General features: G+C 39.5%; 1 long non-coding RNA gene across 3 annotated transcripts; it reads left to right on the forward strand.

Moving 5' to 3' along the window:
- The first annotated feature begins 305 nt into the window (after positions 1–305).
- LOC108946706 (uncharacterized) lies at positions 306–11,266 on the forward strand. 3 transcript variants are annotated; one of them, XR_011409888.1, is made up of 5 exons: positions 306–718; positions 1,812–1,880; positions 2,707–9,016; positions 10,109–10,177; positions 11,003–11,266. It is a non-coding gene; the product is annotated as an uncharacterized lncRNA (long non-coding RNA). The 3 variants fall into 3 exon arrangements; XR_011409887.1 differs by having other exon boundaries at positions 2,707–10,177; XR_001971040.3 differs by lacking the exon at positions 10,109–10,177.
- The last annotated feature ends 2,066 nt before the right edge of the window (positions 11,267–13,332 follow it).

Raw genomic sequence — 13,332 nt, forward strand, 5'->3', positions numbered from 1 at the left:
TATGTAACTTGCCGGGGTGTTTGGTTTTGGATTTGGAATAAAATGGGACACATAGTCTCTAAGTTAAATGTTTAAGTTGAAAGAGTTGATCGTAGTGTGATTTTTGTGTAGACGTCTCCGAAATATAGTTTTTATGATTTTAATAGCTCCGTATGATAATTTTAATTTTAGGAGCGTGGCCGGATATTGATTTGGAGGTTGGTAGATTATTTCGGCATTAATCTGTGAAAGTTTGAAAAATTAAGGTTAGAATAAAATAATAAGAAATTTTCGGATTGGAAGGCTTGGGGAAAGAAGCACTGAAGCTTATTGAGACCTATATATTATTATTATCAGATTTTTCGGACAGAAGAAAACAAAATTGGGACAGAAGCTAGCGTTTAGAGAAAAGCGGGTTCTTCTTTTAGTCTCCATTTTTAGATTTTCAAGTTTCATTTAGATTTCAGAAAAAATCAAAAAATAAAAATATGACAAAATACGCTTCTGCTTCTTCCTTTGATTCCGATATTTATTTCCAAAATATTGAATTTGATTGAGTCGAATATGTTTTGAGTTTTGTTCGAGGTCAGAGTCGGAAGTTTTCTAGCTGCCGTTCATGAGTTCCGATTGCGGTTCGTGTTCATTTTTGTTGCCGTTTCTCTTTCGTTTGGATTCTGGAGGAAATATCTTTTATTTGGTGATTATTCTATTGGTGTTAAAGATATTCTTGGCTTAGCAGGTTCAATTCCCTTTTCTCTTATTCATTTAATCATATTTGGAGTTAATCTAGTCTCAGAAGAGCAATTAAAAGATGGATTAAGGTTACAATAATTGTTGAGATTTGTTTAGTTTCCTTAGTGTTTTGTTCACTGTTTTCGGCATCTCATATACTCTTATCTATAGATTTATATTAGGATCGAGTGAACTTATTTTGTGTTGAATTTACATTTGATTTAGTTTTTAGTCAAATAGGGAGTGGATATTCATATGATTCTTTATTATTAAAAAGCTACTAAAACAAAAGATATTCTCCATGTGTTTACTTATTTTTTTTATTTATTATGGTTTGAACATGGATTATATGAGTTAAAAATTCTCAATCAGCCTTTTACAATCTTCAAGTAAAATGAATTCATCATATTTACAGCAAAGTTAATTTATCAATATTTTACTTTTCTAGTCTATTAAAGTTGACGTGAAGTTGGTTTTATACTACCATTGGAGTTGAATTCTCTTTATTCTTTTAAATCTTAAAGGCAAGAACTTAGCATTAATGAATTTAGTATCACAGTATCCTAAAGAGTTGTTGTCATCAAGTTGGATGCTTGGCATGTTTGTTAAAATGAGTTTCTTTATTAAATTGCATATTTTAGTATAGTATTCATAAGAATGTGAGCTTGAGCTTGGTTCGTTTGGGGTATTAAAATGATCTGGAGTAATTTGAAACTGGAGGGGCAAGTCAACACACAATTAGATTGTAGGATTAATAAAAAAAAACAATTTTAAATTTGTAGGAATCTGACATGGATAGAGTTGGAAATCTTTAAATGGCTCTGTCTGATGGCTTGATTCACTTTTCTCGCTTTTTGTTATTTTAGTTTTCCCAAGTTCTATCTTTCTTAAATGGTTTCGATGTCTATTTATTGGACGTTTATTTTGCTGATCGGTATGGTTGGACTCGTCGTTGAATGAGTTTTCGGGTTTTTGTACTTTTGGTTAGGTTCCGAGATGCAGGCTCGGGTTGACTTATTATTTCTTCGTAAAGATCATAATTTTATTTTTTGAATTAATTTTATATACTTGTATTTATAGTACGAAGTTGTTTTGGCTAGATTCGAGCCGACTGAAGTTGGAAAATCGAGGGAAAGACATCCTTATCTATTGATTGAGCGAGATTTGAGGTAAGTAACTTGTTTAACCTTATGTGGGGGGAAATTCCCTTAGGTTTTGGTACTCTTGTAACCATTTGTTATATGTGAGCGCCGTGTACGCGAGGTGACGAGTGCGTACACGGGCTAATTATGAAAAATTTCGATTCTTGCTGAGTTGTCTTCTTTTAAATTCCTTTACTAAGTTACCTTAGCATATGTCGTAATCATGTTTAGCCTAGTATCACATGCCTACGTGCTTTAACTCTTACTTGCAAATTGTGCAACATGCTTAGTTGAACTACTTGTTTCCCTTGATTTGAATTAAATTTTTAACTGTAAGATTCTTGCTGTAAATTCATTGTTCCTTCGGTTATCTGCTGCATATCTACTTTGGGACTACGAGGCGTTTACTCGGGAGATTCCCTTGTACTGCATATTTACTTTTGGGACTATGAGGCGATTCCTCGGGAGATTCCACTATATTGCATATTTACTTTTGGGACTATGATGCGATTCCTCGGGAGATTCCCTTGTACTGCATATTTACTTTTGGGACTACGAGGTGGTTCCTCGGGAGATCTACCATACTGTAGATTTACTTTTGGGACTACGAGGCGGTACCTCGGGAGTGCCCCTATTGTTTACCTCTATTTACTGTGCTGATATTTTCTGAAACTTCTTATTGTTTAAATTTTCATTCATTTCAAAAATATTATTATATCTTCTGCCTTACTTTTCTCTTAAGCCAGTAGGGCTTGACTTGACCTCGTCACAATTCTACCGAGGTTAGGCTTGACACTTACTAGGTACTGCTGTGGTGTACTCATACTATGCTTCTGCACATCTTTTTATGTAGATCCAGGTACTTCCTATCAGACCAGGTATCATTGAACTAGCTATACACGAAGACTTCAAGGTACATATGCCAGCATCCGCAGACCTCGGAGTCTCCCTTTATCCTTATTATGTTGTCTTCCTGATTTCTCTTTAGACTCTGATGTATTAAGATACTCAGAATAAATTCTTAGAAGCTTGTGACTTATTTCTACCGGGTTTTGGGAGTTATGATTGTGGATTTGCCGTTTTATATTTATATATCAAGTGTTGAGATTGGAGTTCAGTTTATTTTTTTATATATTCCGCAAATTATTAGGCTTACCTAGTCTTAGAGACTAGGTGCCATCATGACATCCTACGGAGGGGAAATTGGGGTCGTTACAAGTTGGTATCAGAGCTCTAGGTTCATAGGTGTTATGAGTCACATAACAGGTTTAGTAGAGTCTCGCGGATCGGTACGGAGATGTCTGTACTTATCTTCGGGAGGCTATGGAACTATTAGGAAAATGTTCACTTCTTTGATTCCTTATCGTGCGCATTTGTTGACTTCGAAATTCTAAACTATTATCTTTCTATTCTCTCATAGATGGTGAGGACACGCACAACTGGATCCGATGATCAGACACTCGCGCCCCCTGTTGGAGCCACAAAAGGCCGGGACCGGGGCAGAGGCCGAGCCAGAGGCCGAGGAAGACCACGTGGTGCAGCCAGAGCACCTGCACGAGTTGCTGTAGAGGAGCCACCAGTAGCTCCAGTTGGAGAGTAGGCACCTGAGACGCCTGTTACTACCCCTGCACTTCAGGAGACTCTTGCCCGGTTTTTGAGCATGTTTGGCACTCTAGCTCAGGCAGGGTTGATTTCACTTGCTCCTGCCACATCTCAGGCCGGGGGAGGAGCACAGACTCCCACCGCCCGTACCCCAAAGCCACGGGGCCAGGATGACCATGCCTCAGAGGTTATACCAGTGCAGCCAGTTATCCCAGTTCAGCTCGAGGTTAGGGAAGCAGTTTCTGAGGGGGAACAACTCAGGCTCGAGAGGTACAAGAAGTACCACCCTCCCACTTTCAGCGTTTTGGCTTCAGAGGATGCTCAGGGTTTTCTTGAAGAATGTCACTGCATCCTCCGAACTATGGGTATTGTGGATTCTAGTGGGGTTTCTTTCACGGCATTCCAGCTTAGAGGAGCGGCCTACCAGTGGTGGCGGGCATACGTGTTGGATAGTCTAGCTGAGGCAGCTTCACTCACTTAGACTCAGTTTTCCGATATGTTCTTGAGGGAATATGTTCCTTGGAGTCTTAGAGATGCATGACACGTAGAGTTTGAGCAGTTGTGCCAGGGCTCTATGACCGTGTCAGAGTATGCGATCCGATTCAGTGATTTGGATAGGCATACACCAGCCTTGGTTGCTACTGTTCGAGAGTGGGTTCGTCAATTTATTGAGGGGCTCCACCCTAGTATCAAATTCATTTTGGCCCGAGAGCTGGAGATGGATATTGCATACTAGCAGGTGGTGTCAATTGCTAGGAGATTGGAGGGTATACAGATCCAGGAGAGAGAAGAAAGAGAAGTTAAGGGACCTCGAGATTCTCGCACGTATAACAGTTCTCGTGCCCAGCTACAGCTCGTTAGGGTAGGGGTTATGGGAGTCGCACTGTTCATTCAGCACTTCCAGCCGCCAGCGGAACTCCGGCCACTCCTAGGCCCAGGATCCTTATTATGCACCACCAATGTCTAGTGTGCCTCCTATACGGGGTGATTCCAGTGGCCAGTCCAGTTGATCAGACCCGAGGCCATCGCAGCAGCCACGTCCTCCGAGAGCTTATTTTAAGTGTGCGACACTCGTCATATGGTGAAGGATTGCCCCATACTTAGGAGGGGTGCGCCTCCACAGAACTCTCAGGCCCCAACTATTCCACAGTGCCATCAGGCTTCTCAACCCATGATTACTACACCAGTTGCCACTCCACCAGCACAATCAGCTATGGGTGGAGGTCGGACAGGTAGAGGTCGCCCTAGAGGGGGAGGCCAGGCTAGATATTATGCCCTTCCTGCTAGGACGGAGGTAGTTGCATCTGATTCTGTTATCACAGGTATTGTTCCGGTCTGTCATAGAGATGCATCAGTCTTATTTGATCCAGGCTCCACTTATTCTTATGTGTCATCTTATTTTGCCTCGTATTTGGGCGTACCCCGTGATTCTTTGAGTTCTTCTGTTTATGTATCTACACCCGTGGGTGAATCTATTATTGTTGACTGTGTGTATCAGTCGTGTTATAAGTGGTTTTGAGACCAGAACTGATTTATTATTGCTCAATATGGTGGATTTCGATATTATTTTGGGCATAGGCTAGTTGTCGCCCTATCACGCTATCCTTGATTGTCACGCCAAGACGGTGACGTTGGCTATGTCAGGTCTACCATGGCTATAGTGGAGAGGTACCTTAGATTATGTTCCTAGCAGGGTTATTTCATTTCTTAAGTCTCAACGAATGGTTGAGAAGGGGTGTGATGCGTATCTGGCCTATGTAAGAGATGTTAGTGTTGATACTCCTACTGTCAAGTCAGTACCGGTAGTGAGAGATTTTGCAGACGTATTTCCAGCAATCTTCCGGGCATGCCGCCTGACAGAGATATTGACTTTGGCATTGATTTTGTTACCGGGCACTCATCCCATTTCTATTCCACCTTATTATATAGCCCCAACAGAGCTGAACGAGTTAAAGGAGAAATTACTTGATAAAGGGTTCATTCGACCCAGTTTGTCGCCTTGGGGTGCTCCTGTCTTATTTGTGAAGAAGAAGGATGGTTTTATGCGGATGTGTATGGATTACCGCCAGTTGAACAAGGTTATAGTAAAGAACAGGTACCCATTGCCACGTATTAATGACCTATTTGATCAGCTTCAGGGTGCCAGGGTGTTCTCAAAAATAGACTTGCGTTCAGCCTATCACCAGCTGAAGATTCAGGAGCCAGATATCCCGAAGACTACTTTCAGTACTCGGTATGGTCATTACGAGTTCCTTGTGATGTCTTTTGGGTTGACCAACGCCCCAGGAACATTTATGCATTTGATGAACATTGTATTTTATCCCTATCTTGACTCATTCGTCATTGTATTTATTGAAGACATTCTGGTGTACTCCCAGAGTTGGGAGGATCATGAACAACACCTGAGGACTGTGCTTCAGACTTTGAGAGAAAAGAAGTTATATGCAAAATTTTCAAAGTGTGAATTCTAGCTTGATTTAGTGGAATTTTTGGGTCATATAGTTTCGTGCGAGGGGATCAAGGTAGATTTGAAGAAGATTAAGGCAGTGCAGAGTTGGTCCAGACCATCCTCAGCTACGGAGATCCGGAGTTTTCTTGGCTTGGCGCGGTATTATCATCGATTTGTAGAGGGTTTCTCTTCTATTGCCGCACCTATGACTAGATTGACCCAGAAGGGTGCTCCGTTCACGTGGACTGATGAGTGTGAGGAGAGCTTTCAAAAACTCAAGACAACTTTGACTACAACCCCAGTATTAGTATTGCCTACAAGTTAAGGGTCTTATACTATGTATTGTGATGTGTCGCGTATTGGTCTCGGCGCAGTGTTGTTGCAAGATGGTAGGGTGATTGCCTATGCGTCCAGACAGTTAAAGGTACATGAGAAGAATTATCTGGTCTACTACCTTGAGTTAGCAGCTATTGTTCATGCCTTAAAGATTTGGCGGCATTATTTGTACGGTGTCCATTGTGACGTCTATACCGATCACCGGAGTCTACAACATCTATTTAAACAGAAGGATCTTAATTTGCAACAGCGGAGATGGTTGGAGTTGCTTAAGGATTATGAAATCACCATTCTTTATCATCCCAAGAAGGCCAATGTGGTGGCCGATACCCTGAGTCGCAAATAGGAGAGTTTGGGCAGTTTAGCATATCTACCAATAGCAGAAAGGCCTTTAGCCTTGGATGTTCAGGCCTTGGCCAACCAGTTCGTTAGATTGGATGATTCCGAGCCGAGACAAGTTTTGGCTTGTGTGGTTTCTTAGTCTTCTCTCTATGATCGTATCAGGGAGCATCGGTATGATGACCCCCATCTGCTTGTCCTTAAGGACACAGTTCAACTTGGTAATGCCAAAGAAAGTCACTATTGGGGATGACGGTGTATTACGGATGCAGGGGAGGCTATGTGTGCCCAATGTAGATGGATTACGTGAGTTGATTCTCCAGGAGGCTCACAGTTTACGGTACTCCATTCATCCAGGTGTCGCGAAGATGTATCAGGACTTGAGACAACACTATTGGTGGAGGCGGATGAAGAAAGACATAGTGAAGTATGTCGCTTGGTGCCTAAATTGTCAGCAGGTGAAGTATGAGCATCAGCGACCGGGTGGATTGCTTCAGAAGTTAGAGATTCCAGAATGGAAATGGGAGCGGATCACTATGGATTTTGTTGTTGGGCTCCCACGGACTCAAAGGAAGTTCGATGCAGTTTGGGTGATTGTGGATAGATTGACCAATTCAGCTCATTTCATTCATGTGGTTACTACTTACTCTTCGGAGCAACTAGCTCAGGTTTACATTCGCGAGATTGTCAAGCTTCATGGCATACCGGTATCTATCATCTCTGACCGGGGTACACAGTTTACATCACGGTTCCGGAGAGCCGTACAGCGTGAGTTAGGTACTCGGGTAGAGTTGAGTACAACATTTTCACCCTCAGACGGACGGACAGTCCGAGCGTACTATTCAAATATAAGAGGATATGCTTTGTGCGTGTGTGATGGATTTTGGTGGTGCTTGGGATCATTTCTTGCCACTTGCAGAGTTTGCCTACAATAATAGCTACCAGTCGAGCATTCAGATGGCTCAGTATGAGGCCTTATATGGGAGGTAATGCCGGTATCCAGTGGGTTGGTTTGAGCCGGGTGAGGCTAGGCTATTGGGTACAGACTTGGTTCAGGATGCTTTGGAAAAGGTTAAATTGATTCAGGATCGACTTCGTACAGCCCGATCTAGACAGAAGAATTATGCGGATCGGAAGGTTCGTGATGTTGCATTCATGGTTGGTGAGTGGGTCTTGCTCCGGGTTTCGCCCATGAAGGGTGTTATGAGGTTCGGAAAGCAGGGCAAGTTATGCCCTAGGTATATCAGGGCCTTTTGAAATTCTTGAGTGGTTTGGAGAGGTGGCTTACAGACTTTCACTACCGTCTAGCCTCACTATAGTTCATCCAGTGTTCTATGTTTCCATGCTCGGGAAGTATCACGACGATCCATCTCATGTGTTAGACTTCGGCTTAGTCCAGTTGGACAAGGATCTATCTTACGTTGAGGAACCAGTGGCCATTCTGGACAGACAGGTTAGAAAGTTGAGATCGAAGAGCATTGTTTCAGTAAAAGTACAGTGGAGGGGTCATCCGATCGTGGAGGCAACTTGGGAGACCGAGCATGATATGCATAGCTGTTATCCTCATATTTTTACCACTTCAGGTATGTCTCTATACTCGTTCGAGGACGAACATTTGTTTAAGAGGGGGAGGATGTAACGACCCGGTCGGTTGTTTTGAGAGTGCTAGCCTCAATCCACCATTTGTTGCTTCCTCTGTGCTATATTTTGGTTGTGTAACTTGTCGGGGTGTTTGGTTTTGGTTCGGAGTGAAATGAGACACATAATCTCTAAGTTAAAAGTTTAAGTTGAAAGAGTTGGTCGTAGTGTGATTTTTGTGTAGACGACTCTGGAATATATTTTTCATGGTTCCAATAGCTCCGTATGATAATTTTAGTCTTAGGAGCATGCCTGGATATTGATTTGAAAGTCTGTAGGTCATTTCAACATTAACTAGTGAAAGTTAGAAAAATTAAGATTGGAATAAAATAATAAGAAATTTTCGGATTGGAAGGCTTGGGGAAAAAAACACTGAATCTTCTTGAGACCTATATATTATTATTATCTCTTTTCAGATTTTTCAGAGAGAAGAAAAAACAAATTGGGACAGAATCTAGCGTTGAGAGAAAAGCGGGTTCTTCTTTTAGTCTCCATTTTTAGATTTTCGAGTTTCATTTAGATTTCAGAAAAAATCAAAAAATAAAAATATGACAAAATACGCTTCTGCTTCTTCCTTTGATTCCGATATTTATTTCCAAAATATGGAATTTGATTGAGTCGAATATGTTATAAGTTTTGTTCGAGGTTGGAGTCGGAAGTTTTCTAGCTGCCGTTCGGGAGTTCCGATTGCGGTTCGTGTTCATCTTTGTTGTCGTTTCTCTTTCGTTTGGATTTTGGAGGCAATATCTTTTATTTGGTGATTATTCTATTGGTGTTAAAGATAGTCTTGGCTTAGCAGGTTCCATTCCTTTTTCTCTTCTTCATTTAATCATATTTGAAGTGAATCTAGTCTCAGAAAAGCCATTAAAAGATGGATTAAGGTTACAATAATTGTTGAGATTTGTTTAGTTTTCTTAGTGTTTTGTTCACTGTATTCGGCATCTCATATACTCTTATTTATGAATTTATATTAGGATCGAGTGAACTTATTTTGTGTTGAATTTGCATTTGATTTTGTTTTTAGTCAAATAGGGAGAGGATATTCATATGATTCTTTATTATTAAAAAGCTACTAAAAAAAAGATATCGTCCATGTGTTTACTTATTTTTTTATTTATTTATGATTTGAACATGGATTATATGAGTTAAAAGTTCTCAATCGGCCTTTTACAATCTTCAAGTAAAAATGAATTCATCATATTTGCCGCAAAGTTAATTTATCACTATTTTACTTTTCTAGTCTATTAAAGTTGATGTGAAGTTGGTTTTAGACTACCATTGGAGTTGAATTCTCTTTATTCTTTAAAATCTAAAAGTCTGGAACTTAGCATTAATGAATTTAGTATCTCAGTATCCTAAAGAGTTGTTGTCATCAAGTTGGATGCTTGGCATGTTTGTTAAAATGAGTTTCTTTATTAGTTTGCATATTTTAGTATAGTATCCATAAGAATGTGAGCTTAAGCTTGTTTTGTTTGGGGTATTAAAATGATCTGGAGTAATTTGAAACTGGAGAGGCAAGTCAACACACAATTGGGTTGTAGGATTAAATAAAAGAAGAAGAAACAAAACAATTTTAAGTGTGAACCTAGAAATCTGACATGGATAGAGTTGGAAATCTTTGAATGGCTCTGTCTAATGGCTTGATTCACTTTTCTCGCTTTTTGTTATTTTAGTTTTCCCTAGTTTTATCTTTCTTAAATGGTTTCTAATACTATTTATTGGACGTTTATTTTGATGATTGGTATGGTTGAACTTGTCGTTGAATGAGTTTTTGGATTTTTGTACTTTTGGTCGTGTTCGTTGACTTATTATTTCTTCGTAAAGATCGTAATTTTATTGTTCGAATTAATTTTATATAGTTGTATTTATAGTACGAAGTTGTTTTGGCTAGATTCGAGTCGATTGGAGTTGGAAAATTGAGGGAAAGACATCCTTATCGATTGATTGAGCGAGATTTGAAGTAAGTGACTTGTCTAACCTTGTGTGGGGGAAATCCCCTTAGGGTTTGGTACTGTTATAACCATTTGTGATATGTGAGCGCCGTGTACGCGAGGTGACGAGTGCGTACTCGGGCTAATTGTGGAAAATTTCAGTTCTTGTTGAGTTGTCTTCTTTTAAATTCCTTTATTGAGTTGCCTTAGCATATGTAGTGATCATGTTTAGCCTAGTATCGCATGCCTACGTGCCTTAACTCTTACTTGCAAATTATGCAACATGCTTAGTTGAACTACCTATTCTCCTTGATTTGAATTAAATTTTTAACTGTAAGATTCTTGCTGTAAATTCATTGTTCCTTCGGCTATCTGCTTCATATTTACTTTGGGAGTACGAGGCGTTTACTCGAGAGATTTTTCTGTACTGCATATTTACTTTTGGGACTACGAGGCGATTCCTTGGGAGATTTTTCTGTACTGTATATTTACTTTTGGGACTACGAGGCGGTTCCTCGGGAGCTTCTCCTATACTGTATATTTTCTTTTGGGATTACGATGTGGTTCCTTGGGAGATCCCCGTACTGTAGATTTACTTTTGGGATTACGAGGCGGTACCTCGAGAGTGCCCCTGTTTTTTATCTCTATTTATTGTGCTGATATTTTTTGAAACTTCTTATTGTTTAAATCCTTAGTCATTTCAAAAATATTATTATATCTTCTGCCTTACTTTTCTCTTAAGCCAGTAGGGTCCTGACTTGACCTCGTCACTACTCTACCGATGTTAGGTTTGACACTTACTGGGTACCACTGTGGTGTACTCATACTACGCTTCTGCACATCTTTTTGTGCAGATCCAGGTACTTCCTATCGGACCAGGCATCAGTGAACTAGCTGTACACGAAGACTTCAAGGTACATCTGCTAGCGTCCGCAGATCTCAGAGTCCCCCTCTATCCTTATTATGTTGTCTTCCTTATTTCTCTTTTGACTCTGATGTATTGAGACACTCAGAATAAATTCTTAGAAGCTTGTGACTTATTTCTACCGGATTTTGAGAGCTGTGATTATGGATTTGCCGTTTTATATTTATATATCAAGTGTTGAGATTAGAGTTCATTTTATTATTTTATTTATTCCGCAAATTGTTAGGCTTATCTAGTCTTAGAGACTAGGTGCCATCATGACATCCTACAGAAGGGAAATTGGGGTCGTGACAGATTCCATCTCATCCCATAGCCTTTTTACCTCATTAAAATAACCACTGACACCAGAGGAACCTTGAGAAATTGAGCTGAAATCCTTTTGTACTTCATACATCCTAACACCATTAGATTGACCATATCGTTGATTCAGTTCATCCTAAAGACTTTTGGCAGATTTGGAATAAATCATGCTTTGTGCTATGTCCGAATCTAAAGAATTCAGAATCTAGCTAATCACCATGTTATTACACTGTTCTTACGGTTCGTATAGCGAAGAGGTTGGAGAAGTTTTGGCATATGTACCATTTATGAAACCTATCTTTTTCTTCACAGACAAAGCTATAATGATCCCTCTCCTCCAAGCCCCAAAAAATATGAACCATTAAATTGTTTAGCGACTAGTATAATACGAGGATTATCAAACGAATGAAGATAATATGGGTGAGATGGAGGTAAACCAGGTTCACGTTCATGTTCAAAATCATTGCCGTGACTCATCCTTCCACAAAATTGGGCAATACCAACACAAACAAATTATCAGTAATAGCTATCGAGGAAAAATTACAAATTAATCTTACCAAACCGTCTCAAATATAAACTTGAGATACCAGGAATCAGAGAATGAAACGCCAGATGAAGCAAATCACCGAGAAACTATCTGATTGGGAAAAGATACCATCGCAAACGATTAGCACTATCACAAAAAACAATAGCCCAAATTTGAAAGTTACTCCGATGAAATTGAAGAAAGCAACTCCAAAGCTTCAAAATCAGAAGAATCGACGAACAAACAACAACCGAAATTAGAAAATTAGAGAAAACAATCTCAAATTCACACCCTAGGGTTTTCGATTTTTTCCAAAATTTAAAAAAAAATAAAAAAATTGAGCTATGAAAACACGAAATCTACATCAGATCGATGATAGATCGCCCTGATACCATGTTGAATTTGATGAAATAAGCACAGACTCAACGAAGAAGAAGAGAGAGAAGGCTCGAGAAAGAGACAAGAGATGTTTCTGTGTAAAATAGGCAACTTGGTCCCAAAGTGGAACCACTAATCATTTATATACAAGTCCACATACATCGAGGTCTAACCAATTACAAAAAGAATAAAAGGGGATTAGGCAATACGAATAATCAGCTACATACATAATAGTCAAGTGGCCTAAATATAACTCCTAACAGATCTTGAATCCATGTATAACTAGAGGCGATTGAAAAAAAAGGTACTGAGTTTTAGAAAGAGGAAAGCATAGGCTTCTTTCTATTGGGTCAAGCCAATACCGTAATACGTTATATATGTATTATCTTTTTTGCAGTAAGTTGGTCAAGTACATAAAATCATTCATGCCAACTTTAGACTTGTACCATTAAGCCACATGTAGTTGTCGAGCCCTGTTTTACTGGTGGCAACATACTGGGAAATAAGTAATCTGTACTATTTTTCCAGCCATAAACAGTAGCAAGATATTTAAGCACAATTATTTCCTTATGCTAAAACATTTCCGATAAAGGTGGAGGATTGTGGTAGGCTAATAATTAGCCTAAAATTAGCCAATTCAGAATGATTTCTCATATAGCCGATCCCAACTTGTCTGGGAATGTGTTGTATGCTAAAATATTGCAAAGCTTAATTTTGTAGACTAAAATATAAAGGATAATATTCCCTGCTTTCCCAAGATGGGAAGACTTGATGTAAAACATACTGTCAAATGCATAGTTACTCAGATCATCTATTCATCTCTTGTTAAGAACTCAACTGAGATGAGAATAATCAACTATCAAAATCTCAAGTCTGAAGGTCTGATAAGAAGTCTCGTCCTTTATATACACTATATTATACAAGTCACAAATGCAAGTCTACTTTGTAAACTCTCCTTCTATCATAGTATCCATTTTATAATTATAACATCATAATTAAGGTTTAACACCCTTGGAACTAAAATATATTGAGATCTGGACCTCTGTGACTCCGTC

This window comes from Nicotiana tomentosiformis, chromosome 7 (genome assembly GCF_000390325.3).
Source record: "Nicotiana tomentosiformis chromosome 7, ASM39032v3, whole genome shotgun sequence".
Taxonomy (NCBI): domain Eukaryota; kingdom Viridiplantae; phylum Streptophyta; class Magnoliopsida; order Solanales; family Solanaceae; genus Nicotiana; species Nicotiana tomentosiformis.